The 16,525-nt window shown below is 43.9% G+C and overlaps 2 long non-coding RNA genes across 2 annotated transcripts in view; one reads left to right on the forward strand and one right to left on the reverse strand.

The window, feature by feature from the left end:
- The first annotated feature begins 816 nt into the window (after positions 1–816).
- LOC141097525 (uncharacterized) lies at positions 817–15,990 on the forward strand. Its single transcript, XR_012233979.1, has 3 exons — positions 817–1,055; positions 1,162–1,310; positions 14,225–15,990. It is a non-coding gene; the product is annotated as an uncharacterized lncRNA (long non-coding RNA).
- LOC141097526 (uncharacterized) overlaps positions 10,222–16,525 on the reverse strand; it is a 34,207-nt gene continuing 27,903 nt past the window's right edge. Inside the window, exon 3 of the long non-coding RNA XR_012233980.1 lies at positions 10,222–11,182. This is a non-coding gene — a long non-coding RNA (uncharacterized lncRNA). The remainder of the gene's footprint in view (positions 11,183–16,525) is intronic.

The raw sequence follows: 16,525 nt of genomic DNA on the forward strand, positions 1-16,525 counted from the left end.
CACCATCTGTCTCAGGGGATATGTCTGCAGCATCGGCTTACATCTCTATTGCCGAACACCACAGGTGGCGTCACGAATCACTTATAAACTTTCACTACCATAAGCACACTGAACAACCCTTTTTTTACAATGGGCGCCCTGGGCCACGGGCCGGGTCCCAGCTGCCGTGACATCTCCCATTGAAGCTCATTGGGCCCGGTACCGAGTACCCCACAGCCCTGGGTGTGAGGGTGTCCCATAATCCTTGAAGTCTATCCCTGGATTGGATAACCCTGGAGTCTGTCCCTGGATCGGATAACTCTGGAGTCTGTCAGTGGATCGGATAACCCTGGAGTCTGTCAGTGGATCGGATAACTCTGGTGTCTGTCAGTGGATCGGATAACCCTGGAGTCTGTCAGTGGATCGGATAACCCTGGAGTCTGTCCCTGGATTGGATAACCCTGGAGTCTGTCCCTGGATCGGATAACCCTGGCGTCTGTCCCTGGATCGGATAACCCTGGCGTCTGTCCCTGGATCGGATAACCCTGGCGTCTGTCACTGGATCGGATAACCCTGGCATCTGTCACTGGATCGGATAACCCTGGAGTCCATCACTGGATCGAATAACCCTGGAGTCTGTCACTGGACGGCTTCCTAAGGCGGATCGGCACCTTAAGAAACAGGTGAAAATAATAGTTAATAATTCTAAGAATACCATGAAGGGGTTTTTATCTGGGGGGGGATTTTTGTATTCTTGGGAGAGAAGATAATTTTGAATTTACCTTTCTGTAAATGCCTTAGATGACGTCAGACGTCAGAGATGTGACGAGGCGAGAACTGACCTCCCGCGCAGGAGGAGGATCTGCTGAGGAATGGCGCAGACGGCGCTGCAGGTGAGGGCCTTTATCCGCCAGCTAAAAGACAGAAGTGTGTTATTATCTGATGGCCTCGCTCCCCTTCCAGTGATGGAGACAATGGGCGCCTGGATGTAAGCAGATTATCTCCCCTCGTGTAGAGCCGGCTTTCCTTTGTTGCGGCCATCGTCTCCATCCCGGCCTCTTCCTCCCGGTGAATAGGTTTGGCTCCTAATTACTGGTTTGAGTGTGAATCCAAGTGTTGAGCAGCTGTGGACGGGGCCGCATTGTGCCGGGAAGGGTGACTTTTTGTTTTGTCGTGTACCAGGTAATATCCATCTGCTGCTCTTACATCTGCGTTGCTTTATTCACGGATTTTTGGCAACAAACTTTGGATGCAAGAAAAATGATGAAAACATCTAAATACTAAAGTCCTTTCTTCAGTCCCATCATAGCGACGTTCCCACTATAAACTCGGTGAGTGTAATGAAAGAAAATCACATTGCACTCGCATGACACTAATCCGACTTTTCTGGATCAATATGGGAGCGATTTTGTAAACGCTAGTGTGAACGAGGCCTAAGGGTGCGCCTCCATCTGCGAGCAATGTGAGACAGCTTCGTGTAACACTCGCACGTCACTCAGATGCTGGGGGAGAAAAAAAACGCATGATGCTCTCCAAAATTTCTGGCTGGGAATCTCAGCTACTTCATGTAAGCAGATGTGAGTGCACCCTTAGGCCTCGTTCACACTAGCGTTTACAAAATCGGCTCCGATATTGATCCAGAAAAGTCGGACGAGTATCAAGCGAATAGAATGCGATTTTTATCACATAGCCTCCATATGCAATCCGTTTTTTTTCTCTGCAACTATTAGGCTATGGTCACACGTTGCATTTTTTGACTTGTGATTTTTGCTGCTGTTTTTTGCTCAAAAATACATCTAAATGCCGCACACAATTCAAGTCTAAAATTGACCTTTATGGGCATTTTCATAAGTTGCCTTTTTTGCAGCGTTCTTCTGCGCATCTTTCAAGAAAAAAAAGCTGCAGTTTACAGTACCAGGAAAATGAAGGAGATTTCTAAAACCTCATGCACACAGCGCTTATTTTTTACTTGCAGATTAGAAGCAGTTTCATATCTGCAGCATGTCAATTTTTTTCCCTGTTTTTCACCCATTCCAATAAATGGAAAAAACACATAAAAAGGCGCATATTTTAAGCACCGTATGTAACTTCTTTGAAGCAGATCCTAAAGGAATTAGAGAGCAGCATGATGTAGGGGCAGAGACCTTGATTCCAGTGATGTATCTCTTGCTGGGCTGCTTGCTGCAGTTTTGATAAAAATCCTTGCTTTCTCTGCTGCAAATGCAGCAGTGCGATGCATGCAGAGCTCTGTATAACCCCGTCTACACCACTGATTGGCTGCTTCCTGTACATTGTCAATCACTGGTGTGGGCGGGGTTACACAGATTAGCTGGACTACATTGCATGTGACACCTAGTCCTGCAGTCATAATCTACTACTGATAAAACACTTTGTATTGAAATTACAGCAAGCTGCCGATCAAGTGACACATCCTGGAATCAGGGTCTCTGCCCCTCCATTACTCTGCTCTCAGATTACATATTAAAAACCTGAGGACAGATTCCTTTTAAGACGTCTCATCGTCAGCTGAGGTTTTCCTAGGTGGTGGTGGTTTTGCTGACGTTTTTTGCAGCATCTCCACTGATTACTGATAAATAGTCAGCTTCCAAGCAAAGTCACCTGAAGAGTGAGAACGATACTTCTTTTAACCACTCCAGTAGTGGCGTAATAAGATTAGTATGCTCTTAATTTCTTGTGTATGTACACTTCTTTTTCAGGAGCATTATGCCTGGAACCCCCTTTGAAAAAGTGTTGCAAAGAATGAACATACTGCACTGATAAATTCATTATATACTGGAATATGTAAGGAGATGGACATACTACCTACCTTGAAAAACATGCGCATTGTATAATGTGAACTATGACATGCATTAATAGCATTGGCGTTGTGTTCTGCCTTACTGTAGAGAGAGAGAGTTAGAGTTAATAATTGGGACTAGCCCAAAGTGGGAGGGGCAACGGTGAAGAGGCAGAGACAGTTTCCTGTCAGGACGTCAGATAGGGTTAATTGTGCATCTGAAGCAGACCTAAGGTCTGGATAGTAGGCAGTGCTGCATGCCGTGGGTGTCCCAAAGCGAGGAGAGACTGAGACAACTTGAAGTCGACTAGCACTATGGTCCTGAGCTTAAAACTCAGATTCTGGTAATGGGCCAAGACGGGGCAGAGAATGTAAGTGCCCTGTTCAAGCATTCCAAGACGTCATTAATAGAGAAGCTAATGACTGGCCATATTAGCAATACGGTCATGTGCACAAGCCCTAAAGACCAGAACATCTAAGATATGTAGACACCTCTTGTAGATTGTTAGACACCCCATTCCAAAACCATGGACCTTAATAGGCAGCAATGTCTTCTTCTCTTCCATGGAGTCCTTATTTGCTCTAGGGGCATCTGCAAAACCCAAAGTCATGTATCGGATATTTCACCACAGACCCAGAATCCAGTGGTGATGAATTTACATCACTCCATCCGCCACTTGGCATTGTGCTTGGTGATGTAAGGCACTATGCAGCTGCTCACTGCTCGTGTCCAGCCGGCTAGGCATTACTAGCAGATTCCAAATTTCATTAACTTGCCAAAAATGGCATCCTATGACTGTGCCACTTCTAAAGTCTCTACAACCAATGGTTGTCCATGGAGATTACGCTACTGTGTGCATGATTTTCTGCACCTGCTTTTAATGAGAGCTCTAAAAAAAAACCCTGAGCTCAGCAATTAGGAAGGGTGTACAAACTTTTGTCCATAGCGTATGGTGACATGCAGTGCAGTCTGCTCTTGTAGATGGGTTTAATCATTTATGTAGAGCTCCGCGGTGGAGGGAAGACTTCCTGCAGATCCCTCTCATTTATTGCCGGACTGGCTTCCTTTGTAGGATTGATTGGAGTAATTCATAACGTGACGCTATGATCTATTACTTGTAATGAGATAATATCACATAAAGAGCTTTTAAGTGAGTTTCCAAACGCTGGATCACAGAGTTTTTGGCCCGTCAGAGGAAATCTTAACCTCAGAAGCTGGAAAAGAGCCGTCAAATGGTAAAGATTTGGCATCCAGACCAAAACATGCTTTGTTCCCCTTGCCAGCAGGATGAGACGTTCTCTGTACGAGAGCCTGGAGGGAGAGGAATTATCAATCACCAAGGGGGAAGATTCATTAACACTTGTGCTGGAAAGGAAGAACCGAAGGCAAATCACAGGGAACGATCAGCACTGATAGGAACAGTTGTCTATTTATAAGGCGGAAACGCAAGGACAGTGCGGTCCACGACCAGTCAGTGGGACGTGATGGGGATGAGAACCCATAAGGCAGAAAAGCATTTGTGATGCCAGGGTACACTACACCTCTGATCCAGGGTACATGGTTGCAACACGGTGAACTCTGTTTTCTTCACTAGTGGGTGCGATTACAGGCATTTACTATAGCAACCCACAGTTGTGGCCAAAAGTTTTGAGACTGACACACATTTTGGTTTTCACAAGATTTGCGGCTTCTGTTTTTATAGTGGCGATTTGTAATAACTCTAGATCACTTCCATTTCCACTGAATTTCAGCCCTGCCACAAAATGACCTGTTTACATGGATCTCAGGGAGCTTCTCATTAGCTCAGAAGAAAGTGTTAACAAGGACAAGGCAGCTGATCTCACTTTGTCATGCTGATTGTATTATAAGGACAAACTAATTGCTTTAAAGTAAGGTATGTGCTGGAAATCATTGTCTTCTGCCGTTAACTGGCGTTACCTCTGCAGCACTGAGGCCCTGGGTTCAATACCACCAAGGGTAAGGAGTTATGTTCTCACCGGGTTTGCGTGGGTTTCCTCCAGATTCTCCGGTTTCCTCCCACTCTCCAAAGACATACTGAAAGGGAATTTAAATTGTAAGCCCCAATGGGGACAGCCCTACTATTGTCTGTAAAGTGTTGCGGAATATGATGGCACAATATAAGTAAGCATAATAAATATACATCTCTAAAGAAACATGTCTAGTCAGCATTGCTTTCCATCAAAATGGCTTTACAGTCCAGGACATTGATGCTTGCAAGATTGCAGAAGAATCTGCCTGAAAAAGACATCGTGTGCAAATAACCAGTGTCATGATTCCTCTGCTCAGTGTGTCTTTAATGCAGAGAGCGGCAGCTCAGTCATCTAATCTAGTACAGGGGCGTGCTGAGCTGTCAGTATTTTGATAGACAGCTAAGCCATCCAATCTGAGAAAGAGAGGTGCTGAGCTTCCTTTAGGTGTTCCCAGTTCTAAATAATTACCCAGCTACTTAGGTAAGCTGTTAGCCCCAGATGCACCCCCGCCTGTAGGAGTACTGTGCTTTTATGCCTCTGTGTGTACTGTGCACTTCCAATTATGGAAGTCCTGTGCCTTTAAGCCTCTGTGTGTACTCTGCACCCCTGCCTGTTGGAGTACTGTATCTTTATGCCTCTGTGTGTATTCTGCCCCCCACCTGTGAGTGTGTAATGGGGACCAGGGGAGTACTCATGGCTGATGATGGCAGTACTGGCACACCCTGGTCTCCTGCCACGTACACACAATATCCCTTCTGCAGTGTACCTTTTTGTCCGCTTTCTTGTCCATCAGGGTCCTCACTGGTCTGCTCGTCCAGTCCACACTTAGGTACAGCACAAGATTCTTCACAAAGCCTAGCATTTTCTTTCCCTGTGCTGTCCCTCACTTCTTTAGGAATATCATAGGGTCATACGGTTTCCTCTGGTACCGTAGCGTTCTGTTTGGCCAGTCTGACTATCCTTAGGAGTTCCCTGTCCGTTTCACCCCGGACATTCAGGCGTCATCCTACGTAGCTGACTGCCACCATGTTGAAGCTGCCCTGTATTCCTTCACCTTAACAGTGATCGTTGCTCCTAGACCCTGGATGAGCTGGGCTCCTTTCCTTACACTGTTTTGTGGTGCAACTGCCCTGTCTGGGTTCCCAGGCCCTACTGACTAAAACAGGAAAACCTTCTAACTTACCCAGTTGGCCCCACCTAGCTTAACTAATTCCTATCCTATACTTATTGTTATCTTACACTTCCCCCCTCTAGTGGGCTAATCCAATCACTACACTTTCCCTACCGTTATAATACAACATATATACAGTATATATATATACATATATACATTACACTACACAGCGGCAGCATTACAGAACATACATTACGTTCCACATTATATCAAGAACATGGGCAAGGGGAGCAGGACATAAATTAGTCTTGGTACACCCATTACACGAGTTCTGTTCCTTTATGCCTCTGTGTATACTCTGCACCCCACCTGTGAGAGTACTGTTTCAAAACAAAAAGCCTCTGTGTTTGCTGCAGACATGTCTGTACGAGTAGTGTGCCTAAAAAAGCCCTCTCATTGCCATTTGTGGCCCTAAAAACTAATTTTACTTTACTGCTGTGTCTATATGAGTAGTGTGCCTAAAAATAATTCTACTGTGCTGCCATCTCTGTGTGAGTAGTGTGCCTAAAATACACTTCCAAAAATGAGGAGCGCATCAAATAGGGGATGTGGACGTGGTAGTGCTGGTGTAGCTGCTGGTGGTGTAGCTGCTTCAGGGAGAGGACATGATCATTCTGTGCCTGATATTTGCCTACATACAATACCTTCCTCTGGTGTACACAGGTAACAGGACATTCTGTGTCATTTCGTAGGTCCGGGAACGTCTACACGAATGTTGATGCTAGAACGTGTTGAGACGGTGATATATTAGATGGCTGACAGCGGCTCCAGTTCCTTCAGATTATTTTGTAGAAAGCGCGGAGTTGGCACCTGCGACCCATGGGCGTCCAGCTTCCACCTCACCTCTTGCAAGTCATGTAGCAGTCACTTCTGCTTTTTGATGACTCCGCTGGCTGTGGCTCCATGGGCCATTCACTTGGGCCCTGCCCCACAAGTGGAAGATATTGAGGGCGCTGATGCCCAGCCACTTGTCCAGTTGGAAGATGAGTACGTGGGAGGTCGGTGGACTACCGCAGCACATCTCTGATGATGACAAAACATAGGTGCCGACTGCTGTGTGCCAAGGAGGGCAGGGTTGAGGACTGAGTAGAAGATGATGGGGGGAATGATGGGGTCCTAGGCCCCACATGGAGTGAAGGACATCCATGTGCACTTTTGGAGTTCTTACCCTGCTGCTGTTTGCCTGTCTGCGCTGCAGCGTCACTTCTGCCTTCTCGCTAATTGCCTTATATGCGACGTACCAACAAGGTGGAACTCCGCCTTGGATATTCTGGACTGTGCCAGCAGCAGCAAGTGATAGAGGAGTTTCAGCTGCAGGAAGCCCGGGTGAGTCCCTCTGTGAAACATCACCACTTCACCACCAATGACTGGGCCTCCATGCAGACATGTGTGCCGTGTTGCGCTGCTTCGAATACTCCACCAGTATGGCCAGTGCTTATAACACTATGATCAGCGTTACTATACCACTTAAATGCCTGCTGGAAAAAACAATTCGTGAGATGATGGATGAAGTGCTTCCTGACGCGGCTTTGGCGCCTGCGCACTGCAGTGCTTTACTCTGCCCTCAACACCGCCCCCCGGTGAGTATAACTCGTTTTTCTTCTCTTTTAGGTTACATCGGGGGCTTATCTACAGCATTACAGAATGCATTACAGAATGCTGTAGATAAGCCCCTGATGGCGGTGGCCGCATCTTATATATGAAAAAATAGGTGACAGATTCCCTTTAATCCAAATTGACTGATTTTCTGACCATTCGCAGTTACATTGATTATCCGTTACCCATGGTCATCATGGTGGGGGGGTTGGAAGGTAGAGCAGCGACAGGTATACAGAAAACAACCCCTGCACGGGGAGGGTGAAGAAAATGGCCTTCAGAGGACACCACGGCCACCCTGCCTCATGACCCACTGCACCCAAGGTGACGCACAGTGTCGGTCAGGAGAGGGACAAGGGTCTGGGGGCCTCTGCTTAGACCTGTCTCCGCTGTGGGTGCCCTTTTTTTTGGAGGTTCTGTGTTATTTTAAGTCATTTTCCTATCCACATTTGTCTGCAGGGCAATTGTCCTGCTGTTACCCCCATTTTTCTTCTTTTTACAGCCCCTTAGCTCTGACTACAACCATTTTACAGCCACTTTAAAGCACCAAAGCTTGGGTGGACATTGACTTCTATTGGGTTCGGGGTAAAGTTTGGGGTCACATTCGGATACCGAACTGAGCTTTCAACTCTAGTTCAGCCGAACCTGACAAACCCAAACATCCACAGGTTCGGCATCCGTGGTGGAGTTGTCATATTTTTTCTTAAAAAACACATGGGCTGTTTCTTTATTAATGAAGTGAAAAAACAACAACTGGAATACGACAGTAAAAAAGACTTCACAATAACCATGGGAAAACTCTAAAAGAAAAAGCCTGTGGCCACAACTGTTGGAGAAATGCTCAGGTAAAGACTGAAAAATCGAAACAGAAGACATTTCAGGAAAAAAAAAAAACCCAGAACTTCCCGAGGTTTATTTTGCTTGATAAACTCTTTGGATTCGCTTTTTTCACCATTTTCCTTAACAAGTCCACTAAAACAATAGATGATCAAAACAACGGTCCTATTCATTTGACACATTCTGGTCACGAGTTCAGGCTTTTCAAAGACACCAAGAGCTTAAAAGAAGTAACATGTTTATTCTTCATGCGTTTTGCTCTAGGAAGATTCTCAATACTTACAATACAAATATGCCCGGGCATCAGGAAATAAAAAGCATAAAAAAAATCTGACTAGTGAAACCGGCCTTATGCAGAGGCTCAACTGGGACCAAGAGGGAGGAATTTGGCGAAACACATCCGAGCTGCATTGGATGCAGGACCAAAACCATGGCATAGAAGTAGTCATATTTTAGCATGTTTGTCACAGATGTAGCTTTGGGGAGCAGAGAGAATATGGTCACCCTCAGTCCTAATAACTAAGTGCACCTCAAACCTATCTTTCGCTTATGATGACATCAGTAGTATAACGTTTCGCCCTTGACTGCCATCCTATGTTACTGAAAGACCCTTCAAGCTTAAATGTCCTTTAAAGGATTTTTTGGCAATGGTGATTTTTTTTTTCCCTTATAAATCCAGGAGTTTTTTTTTTTTTAGATGTTTTCATTTATTTCCATTTATTTGGCGCCGCGTTAATAAGAATCAGTTGACGTTGTGGCATCAGGAGAAGACGAGCACCAGGACGAGAGGCTTCCCGACTAGTCCTGTGGAAGCAGGCCCGAGTCCTGGCACCGCCGCCGCCGCCGCCTCACAGAAGAACATCTAATTCAGCAGTAAATCATTCCCAGTCTCGCTCATGGCTTCCGTCCATTTAGGATGCAGCTCGGAATAACATAAAAAGCAAATGAATTTGCTGTGGAAACATAATGGAGGCTCGGGAGCCAAAGTGTGCGTGACTGGTTAATAAAAAAAAAAAGGAAATCGCTTCCAAAAAACTCTTTTGTGAATGAAGTTATCTCTGTTCCTTTTATGTCTGTCTCAGGACATATTGGAAGCCGGAGTCTGTGATCGCTACCATCCACGCCGGGGAGCAGGATGAGAATGTTCTCCCTGGTCAGTGTTTCATGTCTGGAAATGCGAGGAGTCGTATGGCTTCAATGTAAGGACGGGATGTATCCGCGATGAAAGATCTAAGGCAGCCATTATTAATTTCTGCTTGTGTTTTGTTCTGCATACATTTCCAACTTCTTAGCCAGTATAATCGTCAGAGCAGATATCACACATCCGGGACTGCTTAAAGGGGCGCTCCAGTGCGATACAGAGAGCCATATACTGTAGGCACACATAATACCACCATGTACAGTGGCTTTACATTTTTCACTCTTTGTTTCATTGCAGCCGTTTGGTAAATTCAAAAAAGTTCATTTTTTTCTCATTAATGTACACTCTGCACCCCATCTGGACTGAACAAAAAAAACAAAAAACAAAGGGTCTGAATACTTATGACCATGTGATATTTCAGTTTTTCTTTTTTAATAAATTTGCAAAAATTACCACATTTTTGTTTTGTTTTCAGTCTGAATACTTTCCGTACCCACTGTAGTGTAATAATACTACTATATACAGTGCATGATGCATTATACTGCCATGTAGTGTCAACATAATAATACTTTATACAGTACATGACACATTATACCGCCATATAGTGTTAACAATAATGCTTGCAATTTATAGTACAATACACATTATACCGCCACATAGTGCCAACATAATAATATATACTGTACATGACACATTATACCGCCATATAGTGTAAACATAGTACTATATAGAGTGCATGGAACATTATACTGCCATATAGTGTCAATGTAATACTACTATAATATACAGTACAATACATGACACATTATACCGCCATATAGTGTCAACATAATACTGCTATATACAGTACAATACACATTATACCACCCTATAGTTTCAACATAATACTACTATATACAGTTCCTAACACATTATACCACCATATAGTGTCCACATAATACCACTATATACAGTACATGACACATAATATCGCCACAGTGTCAACATAATACTACTATAATATTCAGTACATGACATATTATACCACCATATAGTGTCAATATAATACTACTATAATATACAGTACATGATGCTTCATATCGCCATATAGTGATGACATAATGCTACTATATACAGTACATGAGACATTATTCCGCCATATTGTGTCAATGTAATACTACTATAATATACAGTACATGACGCATTATACCACCATATAGTGTCAACACAATACTACTATATACAGTACATGACACATTTTACAGCCATATAGTGTCAACATAATAGTACTATATACAGTACATGACACATTATACCACCATATTGTGTCAACACAATACTGCTATACCACCATATAGTGATAATATAATAATAGTGATAATATATACAGTATAATAGTGTCAACATGATACAGAATACATTATACAACCATATAGCGTCAACAACATAATAATGCTATATATGAAGATGCCAAAAATATGACATTTGTATATAGAATGAGGTTTTCCAAGGTAGGTGCTGCATATTGATGTGGATGTTCACATTTTCTTATTGTCTCGGTTGTTTTCTCATCGGATGTGGCGGTGGGGACTCTCCGCTTACGTATCCAAATATAAGGAGTTATTAAACCGACTGCCACATGCTGCTCGCTGACGCAATTCATGGGAACGGCTTCTATCGGAAAGTCCTGTAACATAAGGCAGAAGATGAGAGGAAGCGACTGAGCAGCTCTAGAGCAGAGAGAAGATAAACGGATTAAAAAAAACAAAGGAAGAACACAAAAGACAAAGTTCTGGTTACATAATGCACAATTGTTTTTTATTTATTTTTTTTTCCTGCATCATTTTTTGTAACTTTAAACCTATTTTCCCTCCCTGACAGCAGAGAACATAATCTGGACACATTGTAGTGCAATTCCTACAGACCTGGTCCGTAGCCAGAGGAGCGCAGAATCCAGGCCAAATGAAAAATTCTTTTCAAATTTTCTACTTTTTTTCTGAAGTTCTGAGAAGAGGCGTCACAAGTCTTAAAAATTAAGGATTTCATTCCAAAGTCATGATTTACTTATGTGTCTACTTCGATGGGGAGGGGACCAATAAAACAGATTTAAAAAGAAAAAAACCCAAAAAGAAACAAAGAGCAAAAACAAAGCTAAAATAAGAAATGCCAAACAATTCTGAAATAATTTAAAATAATAATAAATAAAGCAAGAAACTGCTGGGTGGCAAATGGGAAGGGATTTCCAGAAATGTAATTTAATAAAAAGAACTGTAAAGCGTGAAATGCACAAAAAAATGACACTTGGCGGAGCAGGATACAGAAGATGAGCCCAATGTAGCTGGCAAAAAAAGAAGGCAGAAACGAGGATTAACCTGTTCTGTCTTCTTGCTTGTAAATTGCGCATCTTTGCAAGTGACTGGTTAGTAAAAATCCTTTAATTTTGTTGCTCACTCCTCATTGTCAGGGTTACCAGCCACTTCTTGATCCAATCAGTAGTAGCCTGTCTCCTAGGAACAGAAAGCGCACTTGCAAGCTGTTTGCTATAGAGTTTGTAAGCGCTGCTCTGAAGGTAAAGCTGCTTCTGTTTCCAGCATTGGAGAGTGCACAGTTCAAGCTAGAGGCACAACCATGTCCCCATTGCAGAATGTCAAGCAATCAGGAGAGTACCACCCCCTGGCAAATAGAAAGTCAGGGGGCCGGGGAACGGTGCTCGCGTGAAGAGTAGACGAGTTGAGAAAACTCCTTTTAAGGTGCACCTCTCTGCAAAGCCAACTATTGTATGTGTATTAGGGCATACTGACTCTTCTCCAATGACAAATGTTGGGGGAAAGAGAAATCGGGCCTACTGATATTTAACATGCCCATTTTTCGTGTTCCAATGGAATATAAGCCACTGCCAAAAGTGTCTGACAGTGGCCTCCTTTGAGAACAAATGGCTTGGTTAAGCCAATGGTTCATAATTATGGGGAGTTAAGGAAAAAAAAGTTCCAAGCCAAAAAACAGCTATAGAAGGTGTATGGCCAACTTTAGATCCTTCACCCTTTCATGACATGATGTATTTTATATTCCGGATCTCTGTGTATGGAGCAGGCTCAGGACCTGAGTGTCACAATGGGTGGAGGATAAGTAAGTGCACAACAACGAGGAGAGGGAGGGGGGAGCCCAAACACTAGATAAGTGGGGAGTGGAGACCCCTAGGCAGAGCTAAAATCACCCTGTCTGCCATAACCGTCCCTATATAGGTTCTGTACCTATCGCCAAGCAGGAACCTAATCCCTGCCTGACTCTAGCGATAGGCCCTGGTTAGGGAGGGGATGGGGTAAGCACTAGTAAGTCCCCACTAAAACTAAAGATAGAGACAGTAAATGAACGAGGGGAACACTTAGCTTGAGAAGACCACCGAGATGTCATGCCAGCAATCCTCCAAGAGTCCTCTGAGAAGGAACTAGCCAACTGTTAGTACATCCAACTAGACAGAGACAAGTATGAGCTAACACCCGCTCCATGCTGCAGCAATTGAATGCATTTAAACCTTCAGCACAGGTGTGTGATTAGCAGCAGAAGGTGGAGGTAACTGTTGGGTCCTAGAGGGAGAAGGGTATCGCTTCATAACAGAGATGCAAAAATCAAGAAGGTGCTTGAGCTAAATGCAAAGACCTTCTACAGCCACATCCAGGATGAGTGTCTGTCACACCTGACACAGCCATGACACTGAGCCAACATCAAACTAAGCAGTTGTGATTCACAGCCAACATTTTCCTCCGATTGCTGATGATTATTTAATTGCCGCTGTCAATCACTGACGGTAGCATTTAAATAGACCGATCACATCGCCTCCTTCTCCAAAGTAATCACGGGGGCTGATAGTTGTCCATGGCAGCATTCGGTCTGATGAAAGACCACATTGCTGCCATCTTTGTCCTCTTGTGAAACCCAACCTGTGGCTGGCCATCAAAGGAGAATAGAATTTGATCTAGAAATTTTAATTATATTTTATTGCAGTATATAATACAAGTGATGAGATAATCATAGCTTAAAGGGAATCTGTCACCTACTTTTTGGCATATAAGATGCGGTCACTGCCATCAGGGGCTTATCTATATTATCCTGTAATGCTGTAGATAAGCCCCCGATGTAACCTGAAAGATAAGAAAAACTAGTTAGATTATACTCCCCGGGGGGGGCGGTCCGGGTCCGAGCAGTACGCCTGCGCCCGCGCCGCGACAGGAAGCAAAGAAGAGGACATCATCGCTAGAAGATGGGAGGCGCCGGACCCGGACCGTGACACCCATTGGACCCAGACTGGACCCGGACCGCCCCTGGGTGGCGGCATCTTATATGCCAAAAAATAGGTGACATATTCCCTTTAAAGTCCCCAAGGGTGCAAAATAATAAGATTTAAAAAAAAACCTTTCCCGACACATGACTTACAATTACATGATATGTTGGGTCCTTGACTTTGATGTGGGCCCGGAAGTTGCACCCACATCTTCCTCAGCAGAAGATGACTTTATTATTCAGCCATCATCTGCAATAAAGTTCAATAAGAGGTCATCAAAACATCGTATCTACCAAAAAATGGTATCAATAAAAAGTCAGCTTTGGGCACAAAATTGGCTGTGGTGGGAAGGCTTTAAGGGTCAGTTTGAGTTTTTTTGATGGTGAGAAGATTGATGTCCAGCAGCAGAGATCCTGTATCTGATTCTATGTCCATGCTTTTCTTTGTTAGGTATGGACGTCAGCTTAGACTTCCCAAACCTTCTACCGGCCGTACAGTGAGAGTGTGATCCCGCAGTTTCCACCGCTCTCCACCTCCAGCATCACTTCTAGTGAAAGTGTCCCCGGACCGTCCTGGAGATGCTCCAAGTCCGGCCGTTCTGTTTGTTTGATGAGGATTCTGCTACTCTAATTATTAAATTAGCCGGTTCACCATGTTTCATTCATCATTTTTCCTTTTACATCTGCTCTCTGCTCCGAATCCGTTGCCTGCAATGACTCATGGATGATAAATTGAAAGCCCCTTTTTTTTTTTCCTTCTTCAAAGTGGCCACCACTAATTGTTACTATTCTGAGTGTGGGAGCAGCACAGGTGAAACATATGTTTTAAAGAACCATAATTACATGTCGTGATGTGAAGCCGACGGCCAGGTGTGCGCAGGGTTTAATGTGCACCAGGTGAAGACCAGAACGCGTCTACGGTTTGCATTCAGGATGTGGATGGCGTGGAGTTGCCCCCACAGGTGTCCACCACTGCTCCGCTTTGTATCAGGGCAACGTATTGTAGCTCCTTAATGACCTTGAGTGTCCTCTTCCCGTAAATTGATCCAATGCAGATTTTACAAATATTTAGAAAAAATATCCCAATTTTTTTTTATAGTGTAATTCACTTTATGTGTGAGTCAGCATTTGGGGATAATTTCTCTTACCGGAAAACATTGTTTTACAAAGAAGGTGAAAAGTTTAAACACGTAGCCCACGTTGGAGTGACTTTGGCATGTAGGGGATGGGTTAAAGGGGAACGTCAGTAAAGTCTGAGGGTCTCTTTACCATTATTTACCAAGGTGTCCTAATATATTATTTTTAGGGGAGGATTTGCAGCCAAGAAACATCCATAGTTTATCCCATAACAGTCAGCCGCAGGATATAGTACCTTATAATGATAGGCACAGTATCGCAACAGCAGAGACAGCGACAGTGACGCAACAGCAGAGACAACGACAGTGACGCAACAGCAGAGACAGCGACAGGGATCCAACAGCAGAGACAGCCATAGTGACCCAACAGCAGAGACAGCTACAGTGACCCAACAGCAGAGACAGCCATAGTGACCCAACAGCAGAGACAGCAACAGTGACCCAACAGCAGGGACAGCGACAGCGATCCAAAAGCAGAGACAGTCACAGTAACCCAACAACAGAGACAGCAACAGTGACTCAACACCAGAGAGAGCCACAGTGACCCAACAGCAGAGACAGCGACAGTGACCCAACAGCAGAGACAGCCACAGTGACCCAACAGCAGCATAGGGTAAGATAGCGTGTGATAAGCACTGTATGTGTATGGAAATGTAATGCATTGTAGCATTGTGTCTGTTAAACATAATAAGACTCCTTTATGACACTAAAAAATTGTACGGAAAATGTATGGCCTGTAGGGATGAGTGAATCTGAATGGTAAAGTTCGGGGTTTGTACCAGACACCTAGTGTCAGGGGTTGAACCCTCAACACTGACTTCTGTGTTACTGTTCTGGTTAGGTAGCCTAATAAAGCTTGAAGTAACAGTATGGCTGTGATTGGATGACGCAGCATGTAACCCGGTATGACAGTGTAAAATAAATAAATTATTCTATTTTTAATAACCAACCAAGGGAAAGCAGAAGCTGTGAGCTGGTCAAAATGAATCATTCTATTTTTAATAACTAGCCAAGGGAAAGCAGAAGCTGAGAGCTGGTCTTATCATGCTGTGAAGGGGCCAATATCAATGGACCTTCCCAGCCTATTAATATCATCCCCGCTGTCTACTTTGCCTTTGCTGTTTATTAAAAAGAGTGTGGGACATTAAAAAATGATGCATGGTCCTCCTATTTTTAATAACTAGCTAAGGTAAAGCAGACAGCTGTCGGCTGATATTAATAGGCTGGGAAGGGCCATGGATATTGGTCCCATATCAGCCTAATAAGACCACCCCTAAGCCATCCCAGAAATGGCACATCCATTAGATGTGACAATTCTTGCCCATAGCCTCAGCTCTTCCCAATTGCCCTGGTGCAATGACAATCAGGATAAGGTGATTGTGGGGTTTATGTTAGGAGCTGGCTCTGGTATTAGGCACATGTATTAGTAATAGGAGAGGCGTTTGTCAGACACCCCCATTACTAACCCAGTAGTCAAAAGAAATGCACACACAAAAAGTCCTTTATTTAAAAAAAATCACCCCTCAACAATTTCTATCTTGCATCCATTTATTTAAAAAATAAATAATAATCCACACCGGTAAGCCATATTCCAACCATGGAGTGCCACTGGTGGG

Source organism: Dendrobates tinctorius, unplaced genomic scaffold (genome assembly GCF_039654945.1).
Source record: "Dendrobates tinctorius isolate UK_male_01 unplaced genomic scaffold, ASM3965494v1 ptg000084l, whole genome shotgun sequence".
NCBI classification, from domain to species: domain Eukaryota; kingdom Metazoa; phylum Chordata; class Amphibia; order Anura; family Dendrobatidae; genus Dendrobates; species Dendrobates tinctorius.